This window comes from Zalophus californianus, chromosome 8 (assembly GCF_009762305.2).
Source record: "Zalophus californianus isolate mZalCal1 chromosome 8, mZalCal1.pri.v2, whole genome shotgun sequence".
Classification (NCBI taxonomy): domain Eukaryota; kingdom Metazoa; phylum Chordata; class Mammalia; order Carnivora; family Otariidae; genus Zalophus; species Zalophus californianus.
Genome location: NC_045602.1, coordinates 54,742,497 through 54,763,113, shown reverse-complemented (window position 1 = coordinate 54,763,113; position 20,617 = coordinate 54,742,497).

Sequence of the window (20,617 nt, the reverse complement as noted above, 5' to 3'; positions counted from 1 at the left end):
GTTTCTAGAAAACTATCAATGCTTTATTTCATAACCTAGGTGGAGGGGTCAAGGGTGTTTGCTTTATTATTATTACTATTATGACTATTATTATTATTTTTAAAGATTTTATTTATTTATTAGAGAGAGAGAATGAGAGATAGAGAGCACGAGAGGGAAGAGGGTCAGAGGGGGAAGCAGACTCGCCACCGAGCAGGGAGCCCAATGTGGGACTCGATCCCGGGACTCCAGGATCATGACCTGAGCCGAAGGCAGTTGCTTAACAAACTGAGCCACCCAGGCGCCCCTATTATTATTATTATTTTAATTGACCCATTTAATCAATCTTTTGATGGTATGACAATTTCTTTGAAGATTTTATTTATTTATTTGAGAGAGAGTGCAGGCATGAGCAGAGGGAAGAGGCAGAAGGAGAAGCAGGCTCCCCGCTAAGCAGGGAGTCCAATGCAGTACTCAGTCCCAGGATCCTGGGATCATGACCTGAGCCAAAGGCAGACACTTAACTGACTGAGCCACCCAGGCACCCTTGAATGTATGACAATTTTTTTAAAATCAAGTTATGGTATTCAGTAGTCCATAACTATCCATAGAAGACAGAGAGGTAAAAAGTCTAAAGGGAGGAAATTGTTAGTAAATTCAGATGTCTATATGGATATGCTATGTGCTACATAACATATCCATATGGCTATACTATGCAGCAATTTAAAAGAATAAGATAGGTCTAACTGAACTCATACAGATATACAGCCAAGATGTAAAGTGAAAATAACAAGTTGTAAAAATTTCATTTATGTAAAAATTTTAAATCCAAAAAAAACATAAAATCATAGATATATTCTTTTATATACACAGATAAATTTGTAAATTTATAGAATGAGTTCAGACAAACAAAACAAACAAAAACACCAACCTGGTGATAGTAGTTAACTCCACTGAAGGAACTGACATAGGGTTGAGGTCATGTGGGGTGGGGCAAATTTAAGAATTCTAGAGAGAATTTTTTTTAAAGATTTTATTTATTTCAGAAAGACAATGAGGGAGAGAGAGAGCACAAGAGCGGGGAGGGTCAGAGGGAGAAGCAGACTCCCCTCTGAGCAGGAAGCCCGATGCTGGACCCAATCCAGGAACTCCAGGATCATGACCTGAGCTGAAGGCAGCCACCTAACCAACTGAGCCACCCAGGTGCCCCCTAAAGAGAATTTTACCTAACAATTATTACTTGCCTCTTTTATAAGAGATGTAGTCCTACAGCAATAGTTTCCTTTGTTGAAAGTCTAGGACTTCCACTCCTGCCAATGAAGGACTATCTATCATGGGAAATGTCTTCCCTCTGTAAACAGCTCAAAGTCAAACTGTGTATATGAAACAATGGTATTCAGACACTGTACAACAGATAGCATAGGACTATGCTCTGAGAGAGAAAGGAAACAAAGGAGGTAAGCCCTGAAATTATCACAGATTACAGCATAAAAGAAAATGACTAATTGGATTTCATCAAATTGGAAATGTTTGATCTTTAAAATAGACTATTAAGAAAACAAAAAGACAAACCACAAAATGGAAGAAAATATTTGCAAAATATGTATCCAATGAAGAACTTGTATCCGGAACATATTAAAAAATACAGCTCAATAGTAAAAAGACAAACAACTTGACTTTTTAAATGAGTAAAAGATCTTATCAAATATTTCACTAGAGAAAATATATGAGTGGCAAACAGGCACATAAAAACATTTTCAATGTCATTAGTCATTAGAGAAATGTGAATTAAAGCCAGGATAACCACTCTACTTTCCCTAGAATTAAAAAGACTGACAATACCTAGAGTTGGTGAAAATGTGGAATCACTGGAACTCTCATACATTGCTGGTAGGAACGCAAAATGGTACAGCCATTTTGGAAAATATTTTGGCATATACTTACCATACTACCTAGCAATTCTACTTATAGTAGTTGTCCAAGAGAAATAAAAACGTTTGTCCATACAATGTTTTGATATGTAAACGTTCATAGCCACTTTATTTATAATAGTCAACAACTGCAAATAAATCAATTGGAAATGAATAAGCATATTATGGCAGATCTACACAGTGGAATACTACTCAGCAATAAAAAAAATTAATGGTACAAGCAACAACATGCATGAATTTTAAAAGGAGTTTGCTAAGTGAAAGAAACCAGAAATAAACAACTACATAATATGGTTGGGCAGAGAAGGAATGAATTCTTCCTTCCCCCACATTTTGTTCTATTCAGGCCCTCAATGAACTGGAGGTGCCCAATCCACATTGGGGAAGGCAATAAGCTTTACTGAGTCCAATTCAAATGGCAATCTTATTTAGAAACACCATAACAGAACACACCCAGAAATAAAGGTTTAGCCAAATATCTGCACACCCCCAGACCCCAGTCAAATTGACATATGAAATTAACTATCTCACCTTTCCTAAACTGTCCAACCCATTTGTCTGGGTTAGAAACCATTCTTTGATCACCCATTGTACCCTGAGAATACCACCATCATTACAAATAAAATAAGTAAGTCTTGGCTAAACTACCCAAATTTTCTGATATCCTTCTTCCCAGTTTCTCTGCTCCAGAGGTCCCTGATGCTTCCATTTCTGAGGTTAATTCTGTTCCTCCAGCATCAGTACATCCCAGGCCTCTCCCAACCTTCTAAAGTTCAGGGCCTGCCATGCGTTATGGTCTCAGCTATTCCCTTCCTCCTTTGCTGCTGGGCTTTGGGCCCCAGATGCTGAAAGAGCAAGGTGGTCTACCACTCTGGCTCGGCTTGCTCTTTAATTTCTTTTTGTTGTTCTCAAGTACCTAAAAACCATTTTAGATGTATCTTCCACTTGCATAGGAGGCTGCTCTCCTGCAATACCTGCTAATAGGTCTGGACAAGACAACCATGCCTGGTCCCCAAACTTGGCAACTGACATAATTTCACATTATAATCATAAAAAAAATTTACCCCTTCCCAACCTATAAAAACCCTCTCTCCTAACTTGACATTGCAACAAGCCCAGTTATCCTCTCCCAGTTCCTGGAATCCCGTAAGCAAATGGGGCAGAGAAAAGAAAATACTGCCATACACCTACCACTTAATATCTTGACTGTTTATTTTAATGTCATTCCCACAAGGCAATGTGAGGGCAAGCACCAAGCCTTGTACACAAGGTCTTGTTCCCTCCCCAGTGTCCTGAACAGTATCTGCCACATAGTAGATACTGAATAAATGAAGAAACGAAGGCCTCATAGTTGGCTTGAATAGGAAGAACAATATGAGATTATGATTTATTTACTCCACGCACAGGTCTTTAAGCAAGTTCATGAAAAATATGACTGCAGAAAGGTTTCGGGCATTTCACCATCCATCTCCTTCAAATATTACTTGAGGGTACCAAGAATGCCCTTGTTTTGGTACAACACCACATCTGTACTGAAGACACTGGCTTCAGTCTTCATGGTAGGACTTAATTTGTGGGTTTGACCTGTCAAAAAAAGGGGGAGGGAGAGATAAATGCAGCAGAAATGAGAACTATTCACTAAAAGATGAGGGAACAGGAGAGTAGTTGTTAGCCCCAAAGTTGAGAAAAAACAGAACTGATAACGTCCACTCTACAGCCCCCCATTCTCACCTCTATCTAGGACTTTAAGTTCATTCACAAGAAGCAGACTGGTTTCTGCCTTTCTGAGCACTTCTTTCTAAGTGCCCTAGTCATCTGGCAGACAAACCAACGAAAGTTCTACCTGTGGTTCAATTTCTGTCATTCCCTGCAATGAATACCCTCCAGCCTTCTTCCACACCATATGAATTATAAGCCCATCAGTGAGAAAATTACTGGAAGGAATAAAATTCATGCCCATTTTGGCAGCCTTGTGAGTCAGTGGTAGCAGCAGCCATTCACCTTTGGCTGTGGGCACCATGCACAGTGAAGCACCCAAAACCCACCGCCATAGTGCCAGCAATGCCCTTCACAGCAATGGCCTTCCTAAAATAATCAGACCACCACAGCCAAAAGCCAGGGAACCTAACTCACCGAAATGCCTTCCCCCTCTCCTCTCCATTCTTCTAGCCTACTTTCCCCTCAAAATCTCCAGCTTTCAGTGCAATCTCATCCCACAGATCTTCTCTCAGGAAAGATGAGAGGAAGGCACCACCTTCTCCTCTCCCACCCCGCATCTCTGTTTTTGAAATGACTCCAGGAGTGCCAGATGTACAGAGTTTTCCCAGAAGGGTGTTGGAGGAGAGTGCAGTGTGCATTGAGAGCACCAAGGCTCCCTGATTATGCAAGGAATATGAGAGCCCCTCTATTCATCACCTCGAGATAGACCTATTAAATCTCTGGAAGCCTTCCACATGGTTTAGTAACAGAGATCCATTATGCCCCTCCCTCAGGTTCCATTGAACACCAGCAAACAAACATATGGTGAGTAAGTTCTAATGGAATTCCACACCACATGCAGGCTCTGTGCAGAGCTCTGTGCTGGGGGGAAGCTGGCCCCAAGCAGCCTTTGATGGCAGCTTCTCTGAGTGGTTTCTGCAACAGGATTTTCTCCTTTTACCATGTAGGGATAGGAGGCACTGGGAATTTGTTCTATTTTCTAGTAAAGCATTTGGCAAGGAGGGTAGGCACTTCTTCTGTCCCCATGTCTTAAAGGAGCTTATTAGCTGACCTTGGGCAAGTTACTTGGTCCCGAAACCTCATTCTTCTTAAAAAAGACACAGTCAATACCAGTCCTATTTCACAAGTGTAGCAATAGTGAAACACCTCAGTGGACATAACTATGTTTTGGAAAGCATTTCAGATTTGTGTAATTACCACAATCTTCCTCCTGGATTTCCTGTCTTCAGCCCATGCCTATAAGCTTCATTTGATACAGGAGCCAACCACACTCTCCTAAGGAAGGTTAAAAACAAAGCAACAAAACTAAGTACTGACTATATTGATACCAAGAGGAAAAAAAAAAAAGATTCTCAAGAACTACTCACAGACTAGCTCTAGAGCCACTTCCTTTTCAGAGGGCATACCTTGAAAAACCAAAAACCTATCTTCTCCTTTGTCCTCTCTCTCCCCGACTCCAAAAAAAAAAAAAAAAATATATATGAAAATGGAGTGGAGAGCCATACTGATCAACTGAAGAAATTTAGATAAATTTGGCTTTCATTAACTGCAGCTGTTGTTTCTTCAGTGCCTCAATGAAATTTATCATTTGAACATGCTGGCTGAGGAGCATTGCTTGAGTCTTCTTTTGCCTTAATTCTAACAATATGAATTCAATTTCTTATAATCAGTCTTGAAAAAAAGTCCTTTCCTCTCCTGTAAGGTTGTTCTTATTGAAAAGTTATGCTTTTCGATCAGTTCTCTCTCTCTCTCTCTCTCTCACACACACACACACACACACACACACTTGTGTGCATGTATGCCACTATCAACAGACTACTATTAAAACCCAAATCCAGCTCCTTTGCTCTAAAATGACAAATATAAAACCCAAACCTCTCACTGCAGCTCTCAGATTTCCAGCCTCACCCCCAGCCCATCACTGCTCCTATCCATGCCCTTCCTGAGAACAATGTTGAACTTGAAAATTCAAACATGCAGAAGGAAGCCCTCCCAAACTCAACGAGATTTCCAGCTCGAGTGTACAAAAGAAAGTTTTGTAGTTCCACATGAGTTGTCTATGAATGAGCTGTGAGGTGATAAATGACCTCCACACAATATTGGCTTATTTAAATTAAACTATTATTCATTTATACAGAATGATGACTCATGATTATCTGGATAGAAAAAAAAATGAAGTAGAAGGAGATAGCCCCAGACCTCATTTCCCGTTAATGCTCTAAGAGTAATATGATGCTAGTCTTTATGTGGTTTCTCATTATTCTTAGAACTTTAGTTACCATCTTAATTATTACATTGTTTCCCTTGGAAGAAGAGGAGGAATAGACAGACTGTATTTTCTTTTTTCATATCATGATGGATTAAATGTCAAGAATAATTAAATGCCACAAGGGTGGTAGCCCACCAATTGATGCTGACATCTTTTCAGAAAACCCACCCAGGAAAGAGAAATAGAAACATCTTAGCATCTCTGTGTGTTTCCTGACTTCATTTATGTAGGCGGGAATCCCAACATCTTCAACTAAAATGGAAAAAACAGCAGAGTCCCTGCAAGCTAATAATTATTCTGTGCTTGGAATGAGAGTGTTCAGAAGAACAGACACGGATGTTGTAACATTTTCCAAAGAAGAGGGGGGGTTTACTCCTGTGCATTCTGGCAAATAGAATCAACAAAGAATGTGGATCATTTCAGAGGATTTAGAAACAAGATGGGGCCATTTTCAAAAGGTCTCCATTCTGAATTTATTGAAGAAATAAAAGTAGTCAAGGAAGCAAAGAAGATATTACTGGCTATTTATCAATAATTGATAAAAAGGTTCTAATTCTAGTTCTATTTAAGAACTAACCACAAACAAAATCACTATCACATGGCTGAGCAAGAACTATCTGAAGTAGATGGAGCGTGAGCAATGCTCACTGAAACACTAAATCTTTTATGAAAATCAGGAAACCACTGTCAGTACCGTTCTGATGGACTCTGAAGTTCAAGTTCACTTTGAAATGTTTATGCCAGTCACTTTTAGGGTATTTTATTCACTATGGGGAAAAAAAAACCACATCTTTATAGCATACATCAGTGATTTTATTCCAACAAAAAGTTGGCCACTGTGGGAGTAGCAATATCTATTAGACAAATGATATCCTAGAAAATGTATTATCCTCTCAGGCTCCCAAAATTCAGTAAAGAGAGCTTATTAGTTTCTATGCTGTTTACCACGAGTGTCCTCAGTTCTCACACAACTGAATGATAATGAATATATCCACAGCATTACAACCACACATACCTCCCATCTCTTGTTTCATTTTATGGATCTTCTCTTTACCTGCAGCCCCCGGTCTTCCCTAATATTAAGAAACTGGGGGGCCACCTGGGTGGCTCAGCCATTAAGTGTTTGCCTTCGGCTCAGGTCATGGGATCGAGCCCCGCATCAGTCTCCCTGCTCAGCAGGAAGCCTGCTTCTCCCTCTCCCACTCCCCTGCTTGTTTTCTCTCTCTTGCTGTGTCTCTGTCAAATAAATAAATCAAAGAAAAAGAAAGAAAGAAAAGAAAGAAAGAAAGAAAGAAAGAAAAGAAGAAAAAGAAGAAAAAGAAAGAAAAGAAAGAAAGAAAGAAAGAAAGAAAGAAAAGAGAAAAGAAAAGAAAAGAAAGAAAGAAAGAAGAAAGAAAAGAAAGAATAAGAAAGAAAAAAGAGAAAGAAAGAAAGGAAGAAGAAAGAGAGGAAGGAAGGAAAAGAAAGAAGAAGAAAGAAAGAAAAGAAAGAAAGAAAGAAAAAAAAAAAGAAAAAGAAAGAAAGAAAGAAAGAAAGAAAGAAAGAAAGAAAAAGAAAAAGAAAGAAAGAAAAAGAAAGAAAGAAAGAAAGAAAAGAGAAAGAAAGAAAGAAAGAAAGAAAGAAGAAAGGAAGGAAAGAAGGAAGAAGGAAGAAGGAAGAAAGAAAAGAAAGAAAGAAAGAAAGAAAGAAAGAAGAAAGAAAGAAAGAAAGAAAGAAAGAAAGAAAGGAAAAGAAGAAAGAAGAGAAGAAAGAAAGAAAGAAAGAAAAGAAAGAAAGAAAGAAAGAAAGAAAGAAAGAAAGAAAGAAAGAAGAAGAAAGAAAGAAAGAAAGAAAGAAAGAAAGAAAGAAAACTGGGTTTTGATTCTGCATTCCCTTGGTCATCTTCCTTCAATACCATGTGCTTTGGTTAGCCAGTCACTCACTCAAAGTCAGAGATGAAGTAAACAGACAAACCAAAAGCCCTGCCAAGCAGAACAACCAGGGCTAGGCCAGGTGCCATCAGCTTTTCCAAGGGAAGTTGGGATACAGTGTCCTGAGCTATAAGATAGCCCAACAGAAACAGAGAATGCAACCCAGTCACCCCAGCTGCAAAATACATGTCAAATTCTTAAGCATCAACACCAAACGTTCTTTTTCTTTTCCTCTGAAGAGCCACATATTAAACCCTTGACCTCTAGATGTGCCCTAGAAGCCTGCAGCTCTGTAGCAACCATGACACACAACACTTCTCCAGGATGTAGCTCATATTGAAAACTGCTCTCAAAAGCTTGGGGTGGAAGGCCAGCACTAGAGCTCTTCTTGAGGTGTTAGATTCTTCCTCTTCACTCCCAAATGAGTGCATATAACCCCAGAAACTTCAGCCCACAAAAACATACATGCAGCATAGTAGTTGGATCCTAAGAAGGGTCCATTCCATATGCTTCCATCCCAATCACCACCTTTCCACCCCTGCTCTGTGCTCTCCCCATCTCTGAATGAAGGTGAAAAGTTAGAACAGAGACCCAAAAGACAGGACCCAAAACTTAGCTCTCACTATCTTATAAACGTGTTGAGAGAATACTGCCACCATTCCCACACCTAGATAAAAATAAATAAAACAAATACCAATCGTGGTGAGCATTAATTAATGTATAGAATCATTGACTCAATATGTTGTACACCTAAAACTAATGTAAGACTGTCTGTCAATTATATTTCCATTAAAAAAAAAAAAAAAAGACAGTTGAAACAGGAGAAAGAGCTTGGCCAGAGGCCCAAAGCGGGTCCTGTGACCCTCCAGGCTGGCCTTGACCTCCAAGTTGGTGGGATACAATGAACATCCTTGTGTGGCCATCCCCTTGTAAGCTTCCTTGCAACAGCTCTCACTACCCATGCTCCCTTTCCAATCTTTTCTGTACTCTGGGTGAGCAATATTTTAAGGCTCCTCCTCAACAGTGAAATGTTTCAGTGGTTGCCCATCACCCAGGGGAGTGGGTGGCATAACAAGCCATTGCTGCCTCTGCGCTGTCCCCCACGCTCAGCCTCTGAAATGGCTCCTGGTGGTCCCACCTCCTGGTATTCACATCCTTGTGTAATTCCTCCCTTTGAGTGTGGGCTGGACCTAGTGACTTACTTCTAATGAACAGAATAGGGCAAAAGTGATAGGATGTCACTTCTGTAGAAGTGACTAGGCTATAAAAAACTGTCTCTCTCTGTCTCTTTCTCTCTCTCACTTGCTCAAAGCAAACTGACATGTTGAAAGCTGCCCTGTGGAGAGGCTCATGTGGCAAGGAACTGATGATGGCTTCTGGCCAACACCCAGCGAGGAACCGAGGCACTCTGTCAAATAGCCTGCAAGGAAGGAGTCCTGCCTACGACCATGAATAAGCTTAGATGTGGATCATTCCCTAGCACCAGGGGACACCTTTACTGCAGCCTTGTAACAGGCCCCGCTAAGCCACAACTGATTCCTGACTCACAGAAACGAAGATAATAGATGTTGTTGTTGATGCTGCTAAGGTTTGGGGTAATTTGTTACATACCAAAATAGATAATGAATACAGATTGTGGTATCAAGAGAGGCACAGTAAAAGAATAAATAAATACATAAATAAATAACAAAACAAATGCCAGCAGTTCCTGTATCTGTTACCACACGAGACAATACTGTTACCAAGGTATCGCTTCAGTGCTTTGCTGGGCAATACCTACTCAACATTGCTGTCCATGAGTCTGCAGTAAATCAATCAGTAATTAGCTATCTGAATACCTATCAACATAGGTATAAAATGCTTTGTAGCCCAGGTTCAGATTCACTGCCATAGTTCAAATTCCTGATCACCAAACAAAATTTGCAAAGGGACCAGCAACCACATCAGACCACTTTCCTGAGGCACTCTAGCCATCTTGGAGAAGCAGAACTTCCATCCACTTTACTAACTCACTCACAAGCAACTGAGAAATTTGCATACTACTACCTACCTTCTCAATGAAAATATGACTCTGAGAACTACAATGGGGATGAAGAGATGATGTACTCAATGGATACTTATTGAGTCCCCAATATGTGCCAGACAGCATGCGTGCACCAAGGATGTACTGATAAATGGGATGGTCAGGCAGCTTGCCCTCAAGTATTTTGCCACTTATTCCTCACAGTCTCATGAGGTCCATAGCAACATCATTTAACCAGAGAAGAAAGGTAAAGAAACTCATGCAAGCCCCGCAAATAGAAATGGATAGAGCCAGCACTGAAATCCAGGTCTGCTGTCTCCAAACCACTGTTCTTTCCAGGAGATCCCACTGCCCCCTGAGTTAATGAGGGGTAAATGAAGGAGAAAGGCCTGTCCTGTTGGCTTCTTGCCTATTGTTAGAAAAATGGCAGGAGACAGTCTTGGATACCAGTCAGGCCCACTCCCCATTCAGTCAAGGGCTGGAGCACTGTCAGTGGGGAGGGGGACCTCCTGCTGGTCTCACTGGTAGCACATGGTCATGTGCTGATGCTAGATGCACCAACAGACCCATTTGGCTTCTGGGCACATGCTTAAGCCACCCGCAATGCCAAGGACTCCAAACACAGTGTGAAAAAAATTTCTGAAAAAGAATAGTTTAAAAAGTGAAAAGACAACAACGTAGTAAGAATTGTTAGATTTCTTTATATGTGTTGTAGAGTTTAGTATTATTTTTATTTTTAATTACAGATGGGGAAGGGGGATACTAAAATCTTTCAGTGCTTAAGGCCTCCAAAATTCTTAACCTGACCTAAGAGGGGCTCTTAGAAAGTTCTGCTCTTCTGTCCAAAACAGAAGGCACACATCTGGCTTTCCTGCCCTTAGAAAGAGAAGGCACTATTATCCCCGTGTAACACTGGTAACTGCAGTACAGTGTAGTAAAATGACTTAGCCACAATCACATAGCTGAGGCCACTCGAAGACCAGAAGCTGACATTTTCTGCTCCCTCCAGCACCGTTCTCTTCTTCCCTCCCCAGGGGTTATGAGGATTAAGTGCTATCAGGAATTGAAAACTGGGAGTAATCACCAGGATGGCAAAGTAGGAGACTCCAGCCTCTATCCCCCAACAAAGATCAACACTTAGACAGCTATCCATGAAGAAAAAGCTCTGAGAGAGCTCGAGTCCACTTAAAATTCAGCAACACAGCAGAACAAAAAACTCAAGAATAACAATACAAAAAGTGAAGGGAGAACAATTTCATTGTGCCTGCATCATTCCATCCCCAAGGCTGGCATTGGTCAGTGCCAGGAGGGAACTTCCCAGCTACAAAGAATTCCCCTCACCAGGAAAGAAAGAGTGGGGTGAGCAACCAGCTTCCCCAGCCTTCCAGAACACCGCACAAAGGACCCACATCAGTTTCACCCTACCCAGAGACCAGCACAACTGAGACTTATAAAGACAGCTAGGAAGAGGAAGAGCAAGGGCTACCAGTATCAGCCATGCCGTGGGAGCGACCAGGGTTCCCAGTGACTTGCTCTGCAGAGGACCCCAGCAGCATCTGCCACTGAGAAACCAATCACCCGCACAGCAGCCAGAACCCCCTGAAGACTTCACCAGTTTTTGCCTCACAGGTATTCCCATTTGCACATGCCAACCACCTGTGTCCTTCCCCATTTGTTCCCATCGCTGCCCCCAGCAGAGCCTGGGATACATACCAGCAGCCAACCCAGGCCTCTGTGGTTGCACAAATAAAAGACATGAGCATAGGTGCTCACAGCTGACCCTTACAACCTTGTGTACTCCTAGGGCTAGCCCCATCAGCTGTGCACTTGCATACCACCAGACTGATTGCCATTACTAGCTTCTACTGCCATATGTACACTTGTAAGGAGATTCTACAGCCATAAAAGTGCACAGCAACAGCCAGAGCACTTGCAGCTGCTTGTGGGCCTGGATTCAGCCCTGTCTGTTCTCCCTGGCCTGCACAACTAGGCTCACCTACAGCTAGCTACTCCAGCTGTGCATCTGCACATTCCTGGCCTGACCCTGCTTACCAGCCTCCACTGCCAGGCATGCATGCATGGGGAGACACTGAAATCACAAGAGTGCACATCATCAGCAAATGCCCCTGCAGCTGAAAGTGTGCCTGCAGACGAGCCAGGCTCTTGCTGCTGGCCTTGGCCACCACTGTTACATTTGTGTCTACAGCCAGTCTTTGCTACTACATAAGTACCTGCAGCTGGGCCCTGCAGCTGAGTATGTGCACACCATTGCCTCTGGCCACCATTGCTGTCTGTCCCGGTTCCTAGCCTCTGGACCTGGAGGTGCCACTGAGGACACCAACAGCCTTTGCAGCCACTGCAGATCCCTGCCACACTTGACAAGGACGACACAGTTGTTGATGATGTGGACCTCAGTGGCCTGAGCCAAAGAGACATCATGACTCCCTGGACTAGTAGCCACCATATGCCTCTACATTTGGCATCCTACATCACTAGACCTGAGGTCATAGCACGCTCCAGAGTGCTGCAGGTGAAGGTTTCTCCTAACAAATTCAGTCCATAAATTGGGGAAGAAATCACTGCTCCTCCAAATGCACAGCCACCTACACAAGACTACAAGAATCATGAGAAATCAGGGAAACATGACACCACCAAAAGAACATGGTAAACTACCAGTAACTGAGCACAAAGCAAAGGAGATACATGAATTGCCCTACAATGAATTCAAAATAATTGTTTTAAAATGCTCAGAGAACTATAAGAAAACAGATAAGCAATTTAGGAAAATCAGGAAAACAATACAAGAACAAAATGAGAAATTCAACAAAGAGTAAACATAAAAAAAGAATCAAACAGAAATTTTGGAGCTGAAGAATACAATGAATGAACTGAAAAATTCAAGAGTTCAGCTCAGTGAGATCAAAGACTTATCATTCAAAATTAGCCAATCAGAAAAGCAAAAAGAAAAAGAAATGAAAAAAAAATGAAGATCTATTTGAATGAGAAGGAGGAGATAGGAAAAAAGGGGCAGAAACCTTATTTACAGAAATAATGGGTGAGAAATTCTCAAACCTGAGGAGAGATTTGGAAATCCAAGTTCATAAAGCTAATTGATCACACCATAATTTCAATCCAAAACCATCTTCCCCAAGACACATTATAATAAAACTGCCTAAAATCAAAGACAAAGAGAGAATTTTAAAACAGTAAGAGAAAATAAATTTATCTCATACAAGGTTATCAGCATATTTCTCAGCAGAGACCTTGCAGGCCAGGAGAGAATGGGATGATACATTCAAAGTACTAAAAGAAAAAAAAAATGTCAATTAACAATACTTTACCAAGCAAAATTATCCTTCAGAAATTAGGGAGAAATACTTTCCCAAATAAAGAGAAGCTGAGAGAGTTCATCACCACTAGACCTGCCTTACAAGAAATGCTGAAAGGAGTCTTTCAACCTGAAATAAAAAGATACTAATTAGTAACATGAAAACATATGAAAATATACAACACACTGGTAAAAAAATAAGTAGATAGATTTCAAATATTTTAATATGTAATATGGTATGTTAACAACTTAACTCTAGTATAAGGGTTAAATGACGAAAGTATTAAAAACAGCTATAGTTACAGTAATTTATTAATGGATACACAATATAAAAAGATTAAATTGTGGCATCAAAAACATAAAATGGGGGAGTAAAAGTGTAGAGTTTTTGTGTGTAATTGAAGTTAAGCTGTTATTAGCTTAAAATAAACTATTAAATCAATAAAATATTTCAAGTAAGCCTTAGGGTAGCCTCAAAACAAAAACCTAGAGTAGAATCATGCAAGATAAAGAGAAGAGAACCAAAGTAGACTACTTGGAAAATTATCAATTTGCAAAGGAAGACAGCAAGAAAGGAACACAAGACTACAAAACATCCAGAAAACAACAAGATGGCAATAGTAAGTCCTTACCTATTAATAATTACTTTAAATGTAAATGGATTAAATTCTCTAGTCAAAAGACATAGAATGGCTAGATAGATAAAAAACAAAACCCACCAATATGCTACCTACAAAAGACCCACTTCAGCTTCAAGGACAAACACAGGCTCAAAAAGAAGGGATAGAAAAGATATTCCACACAAATGGAAAACAAAAGAGAACAGGCATTACTTTACTTGAATCAAACAAAATACACTTTAAGTAAAATTGTAACAACAGACAAAGAATTATTATATAATTATAAAGGGGTAAATCCATCAAGAGACTGTGTATGTATACCCAACCATTGGAGTACTTAAACATATTTAGAATATACAGATCTGGATGGAGTAATAGACAACTATCCAATATAGTAGAGACTAACAATACCTTACTTTCAACACGGACAGATCATCCACATAGAAAAACAATAAGGAAATATTAGACTTAAACTATATACCACCTGGACCTAACAAAATTATATAAAACATTCTATAAAACAATGCAGAATACACATTCTTTTCAAAGGCACATGAAACATTCTCAGAATAGATCATATGCTCGGTTACAAAACAAGTCTTAAATTTAAGAAGACTGAAGTCATACCAAGGATTTTTTCTGACAGAATGGTATGAAACTAGAAATCAATAAGAGGAGGAAACCTGGAAAATTGACAAATATGTGGAAACTTAAGAACACTCCTGAACAACCAATAAGTAAATGATAAAATTAAAAGGGATATAAAAAAAAATCTTGAGGCAAATGAAAATGGAAATACAACATACCAAAACTTAAGGGATGCAGCAAAAGAAGTTTTAAGAAGGAAGTTTATAGCAATAAATGCCTATATTAAAAAAAAAAGAGGAAGATCTCAAATAAACAACAATTTGAGAAACAAGAACAAACTAAGCCCATAGTTAGCAGAAGAAAGAAGATAACAAAGATCAGAGCAAAATGAAATGAAATAGAGAAAAGACAAGTAATAGAAAAGATCAACAAAACTAAGAGTTGTTTTTTTGAAAAGATAAATAAAATTGACAAATCTTTGGCTAGAATTACTATGAAAAAAGAGAAAGGACTCAAATAAATAAAGTTATAAATGAAAGAAAAGATATTAAACTGTTACAACAGAAATACAAACTATCCTGAGACTACTATGAACAACTCTATACCAACAAATTGGACAACATAGAAGAAACAGATAAATTCCTAGAAACATGCAAACTAGCAAGTCTGAGTCATGAAAAAAAAAACAGAAAAATCCGAACAGACCAATAACAAGTAAGGAGATTGAATCAATAATCCAAAACCTCCCAACAAAGAAAAGCCCAGTACCAGATTGAATCAATAATCCAAAACCTCCCAACAAAGAAAAGCCCAGTACCAGATGGTTTCACTGGTAAATTCTACCCAAACATTTAAAGAAGAATTATGCTAATTCTTCTCTAACTCTCCCAAAAATTGAAGAGGAGCTGTCCACTGCTGGACCAATCAAACTCTGGCAAGGGGCTGGAGTCATATTATAAGAATGTAAGTGCTCTCTCAGCAGCCATGAGGATGGAGGGGAAGAAAATCATTCTAAAAAATAATATGTGAGTGACAATCCAAATTTCTACAAATAAACTGACAACAATGATAATATTTGTAAGCAACCCTGGACAAACGGTAACGTCTGACTCTCTTTTACCCTCCATTACCTCTGCACTGCCTCTCATCCCACATACCTCTGTCTCCAGGTGTCCAAGTCTTTCCAGCAATCTAAACAGCAATCCAAAGTACTCAGTATGAGACCCTACCCAAATGCCAGATTTTTCTTTTCAACCTGGAGTCTTCAGGATTCAATAGGAATCTCAGTTACCTTGTTGGCCCCCCAGGAACCTTGAAAAAAATCTCAGCTGCCAGTCCTCATAGGACAAATGAGAAGTAGAGTCCAGCAGTCCTGGTAGGAACAAGAACAAGAAGGTCACTCAGTGTTCAGGATTCAAACTGAGAGCTCATGCCCTTATAACACCATCTTATAGAGTCCTTCTCTCATATTGTCAGTAAAATTAGTCAGGTCTTCTCTGTGTCCATCTGTTTCATTAGATAATTTCCACTTCTACTCCTGAAAATACTACCTATCTCTCTTATTTAAATTCCTGATTAGTTCATCATCCCTTTTTTATCAGAGGTCAAGTCATAGATTGGCTGGAGTCAGGTGGAGTCAGGTGTCCAACCCTTTAAGTCCAATTAGTTGTGTGTAGGAACGGGGTTATGTCCTACAGACTCTTGCCACTCCAGATGCACTCTGGGGACTAGCAACACGGGGGAGCCTATTAGAAATGCAGATTCTCAGGTTCCACACAGACCTACTGAATCAAAATCTTCATTTCACAAGAACCCCCCAGGTGATTCATAGGCTCATTGAAGTTTGAGAAGAACTGGCATAGAATATAGCCCTTCAAGTTGGGAACTGCCCTGAACAGCGCCATAAGCTCCTTGCTTGTCCATAGCACTGATAACTCAGTCCCTTGTCAAACCACTAACCCCACTGATAATAGACTGGCAAGAGGTGGACACAAATACTTGTCAAATTTTGTGTGAGGGCCTGGAATCTAAGGGTCTGCCTCAGACTTAGTCTCTCAGTATATGGGTGTCACAGGACCTTCCAGAACCTTCTGAAAGGACTTCTAAGGAAACGGCAAGTACGACACATGAAAACACTGCCCCCAGCTGCTCCTGGGTGGGGTGGGGGAGGGGAGTCTCTGTATTCTGACTGCAGCTGTGGAGAACTGTTGTTGAATTCCATTCTCCACATTGCTCTAAAAGCATTTCAAAGAGGTTCAGAGAAAGCCGGGTGCACTTTGGTAAATTGAAAACTATTTGTGACTAACTATCCATCACCATCTCTCAACATTCACCATCAGAAAGAGGTGGGAACCAAGGGGCAGAAGGCCAGACTCAAGTCAGGGGGGCTGCTTGCATTCCCAGTTGCCCCTGTCTTTCTGGGTGACCCTAGAATAATATATATCCCCGTGTGTCCTTACCAAGGAGATTTTAGAAGAAGAAAAAAGGAAGGTGAAGAAGCAGCAGACACTTCTGTTTGTCATATACCTGCTTCTCAAGAATTGTAAGCATCTGTGAAGTTAAAATAGAAAGTCCTTCCCATGAACATTTTTCCATAAATACTAACTATGGCGATGCTGCATTTACTTTAATACCTACCCACTGTAATTACCTCCAAGCTGAAGACATTTGTTAAGAATCATTGTTATTCAGGGCGCCTGGGTAGCTCAGTTGGTTAAGCGACTGCCTTCGGCTCAGGTCATGGTCCTGGAGTCCCGGGATCGAGTCCTGCATCGGGCTCCCTACTCGGCAGGGACTCTGCCTCTCCCTCTGACCCTCTCCCTTCTCATGCTCTCTATCTCATTCTCTCTCTCAAATAAATAAATAAAATCTTTAAAAAAAAAATAATCATTGTTATTCAACTACTTTTTCTCATTATAGTCTTATAATGTAGAAATGTTTTTGCAATCCTTCCTAAGATTTACAGAATGCATTTCTTGGAAGGGGGGGTTAGAAAGGCGGGGGGGAGGATAGCTTTTAGCAAAAGAAGCCAGATTTTATTATTCTGTCAATATAAAGTTCAAAACTAGGTGAGACTAAACTGTAGTGCTTAGGGATGCTTGCTAAAGTGAAAATCCAAGAAGTAATTATTATATAGCTTAGGACAGTGATTCATTTTGGGGATAGTGATGGGTAGAAGGAAGGGGTAGGGGAGGGAACTTAGAAGTGCTGGTAATGTTCTATTTTTTTACCTGGGTGGTGCATAAATGAGTGCTTACTTTCTGATCAATTTTTAAGCAATGTGATTTTGTTTTGTCCATCTTTTCATTGTGTCCATTTCACAATTTAAAAAGTTAGAAGGGAAAAATAGGCCAAGATGAAGGGATGTGTCTCAGCCACTAGGCCCTTTACTTGTATGAAACTCTATTTGATTGTTATCCCCTCTAGTTCCTTTAGTGGCAGGAACAGATGAAAAGGGCAAGCTGTGGGTAAGATGGGAAGCAGGCAAGCTTCCCCTGACCATTCCTGTCCTCTAGGTTATTAGACAGTAACCAATGGCATTCATTCTGATGCCATATTTTTTCAAGCAAGACCCTTCAAAGGGATATTTCCAAGAAAGTAATACTATATAAAATCACAAGTGGTGCTACATGGGTATAAATGAATTGCCAGCCTGGGGTTACCCATCCTGGTTTCCTAGTGGGTTCCATAGTAGCTCCAAAGGTAATTTGGGGGACTTCCTGAGCTCTTTAAAACACAGTGTAAAACCCCAGATCTAATAAATAGCCTTTTTATTTATTTATTTTTAGTACGAATAACCTAGGGGCTAGGACAGTGGTCAGGGGAACTGGGGCATGGGACAGATAAGTCTTCATATGAGAATTGAGGCTGAGAACAGTTAAGTGTCAGCAGCTGATGGATTCGTGGAAGGACTCAGGGCAGCTGGAGATCTCTGAGTGCTGGCCACTGGAAGGCATGCTGAACAGGGACCAAATCATGGGACTAAGTTGTGCAAATGAGCATGAGAACATGTCCAGTCATTTAAAATGAACACAGCTCCCCAAGGTCCCCAAGGAGTCTTGCTAATGGTGGGAGTGGTAGGAACTTACAGGAGGCCTGGAGGGAAAAACTTTGGGTCACACAGACCTTTTTGTAGCTTTCAAATAATAAGTAAGCGATGCCTGTCCCATCTTCCAATAGAATGAAAGAGACAAAATAGCTGTGATTTTTCAGTAGGTCATCATCACATGGAAGATGATCTACTACCCAATGAAGCTTTCCTTCCCTCCCCTCCCCATTATTGAAATAAAACTGAGAGCTACAGATAAAATTCATTGGGCGGTCCTCCACTTTCCTCCAAGTAGAAGAGAAAGAGGAATGTTTCAAATTGTCCTTTAAGCTACAAGACTTTTCAAACCAGGTATCTTCATGCTGAAACTCCTAGCTTCAGGCTGGGCTCAGTTTTGATTTGTTTTTTAATCAAATAAGATAAAGCAGAAAAAGGTGAGCACATCTGCATACCTTTCTAGGTCACTGCCAAGCACTTTCCCATTCCATCCCTCCCCAGCCCCACCAGACCCTCCCAGACTGTGATTGCAATCCATTGTGAAGCCAGAGTGCTCTTCCCCAGGCCCCTAGTGACCTCTAGTGTCTAATGTGTGGTGGGCCCATGTATAATATTTGGAAAACACTATGTGCTCAGTAAATGTTAAATAGTAGTAGTAATAATATTCATATTTGTAAACAGACATTGAACTGCTGAACTTCCCAGTCTGCCCCTATTAATACTGAGCATGTGGATATGAATGGCTGAGGTCCCCACAAAACATAGTACGAAGAGCATAAGACTTGCTAAATCTGTGACTACATCACTCAGTAGTGGAGAATATATAAAGCATCACAGCTGGTAGTTCTATGGTGGCCTGTGTTTGATATGAAGCCAGTTGAGACCTGGATCTCCCCAAGTAAAGACAGGTTCCCTGGATACCCTCGGAATCACTGCCAGCACCATGATCAAAAGTCATCTGGTGATGGGTATTAAAGAGGGCACGTACTAAATGGAGCACTGGGTGTTATATGCAAACAATGAATCATTGAACATTACATCAAAAACTAATGATGTAATGTATGGTGATTAACAGAACATAATAAAATTTTTAAAAAATTTTTTAAATTTTTTTTTTAAAAAGTCATCTGCCAAGAACCTAACTGTGCATGGCACCCTATGGGCATCCCAAGAGAACAGACTCGGCAAAATAAGTACTGAATGTGGGAGCTCCTAAGCTGCCCCTGTCTGGACCAGGTGAGTATGAGGTATCTCTGGAAAAGTCCTTTAGCTTCCCTCGAACCCAGTTTCTCATTCCTGACAACATAGTGCTGCTCACTTTCCCTCCTCCCACACACCCACAGAAGGTACTTACACCCTTCTCCCACCTCCTTACACCACCAACCAATGGCACCTGTGTAGACAGTGATAATGGTGTAATCCACAGGCTTCCTGCCCCTTAGTTCCAGGACCCTTTTACACTCTTAACAACTGACATCCCCAAATAACTTCTATTTATATGAGTTATATCTACCACCTTTACCATATTAGTAACTTAAAATAAGAAATATTTTAGGGGCGCCTGGGTGGCTCAGTAGGTTAAGCAGCTGACTCTTGATTTCAGCTCATATCATGATCTCAGGGTTGAGAGTTGAGCCCCACATGGCTCAGGCTCAGCAGGGAGTCTGCTTGAGATTCTCTCCCTCTGCCCCTCTCCCTGCTTGAGCACACCCATGCACACATACTCTGTCTCTCTCTCACTCTAAAATAAATAAATAAGTAAAATCTTTTCTAAAAAGAAATATTTTAAATACTTATTAACTTGTTTCAAAATAACAATAAACCCATTAAATATAAGCATAAATAGCATTTTTATTACAATAACTACTTTACCAAAACAAGTCAATGAGAAGAGTGGTGTTGTTTTAGATCTTTTGAAACCTTTTTATCTAGCTTAATAGGAGATAGCTGGATTCCCTTATCTGCTTTTGCATTCAGTCTGTTGAGAGCTGTTGTGTTAGTTGAAGTATATGCAGAAAATCTAACCTCACACAGAAATGTATGAGGAAAGAAAAAGGGGTATTGGGGCACCTGGGTGGCTCAGTTGGTTAAGCATCTGCCTTCAGCTCAGGGCATGATCCCAGGGTCCTGGGATCGAGCCCCGTATTGAGCAGGGAGCCTGTTTCTCCCTCTCTCTCTGCTGTTCCCCCCAGCTTGTGCTCTCTC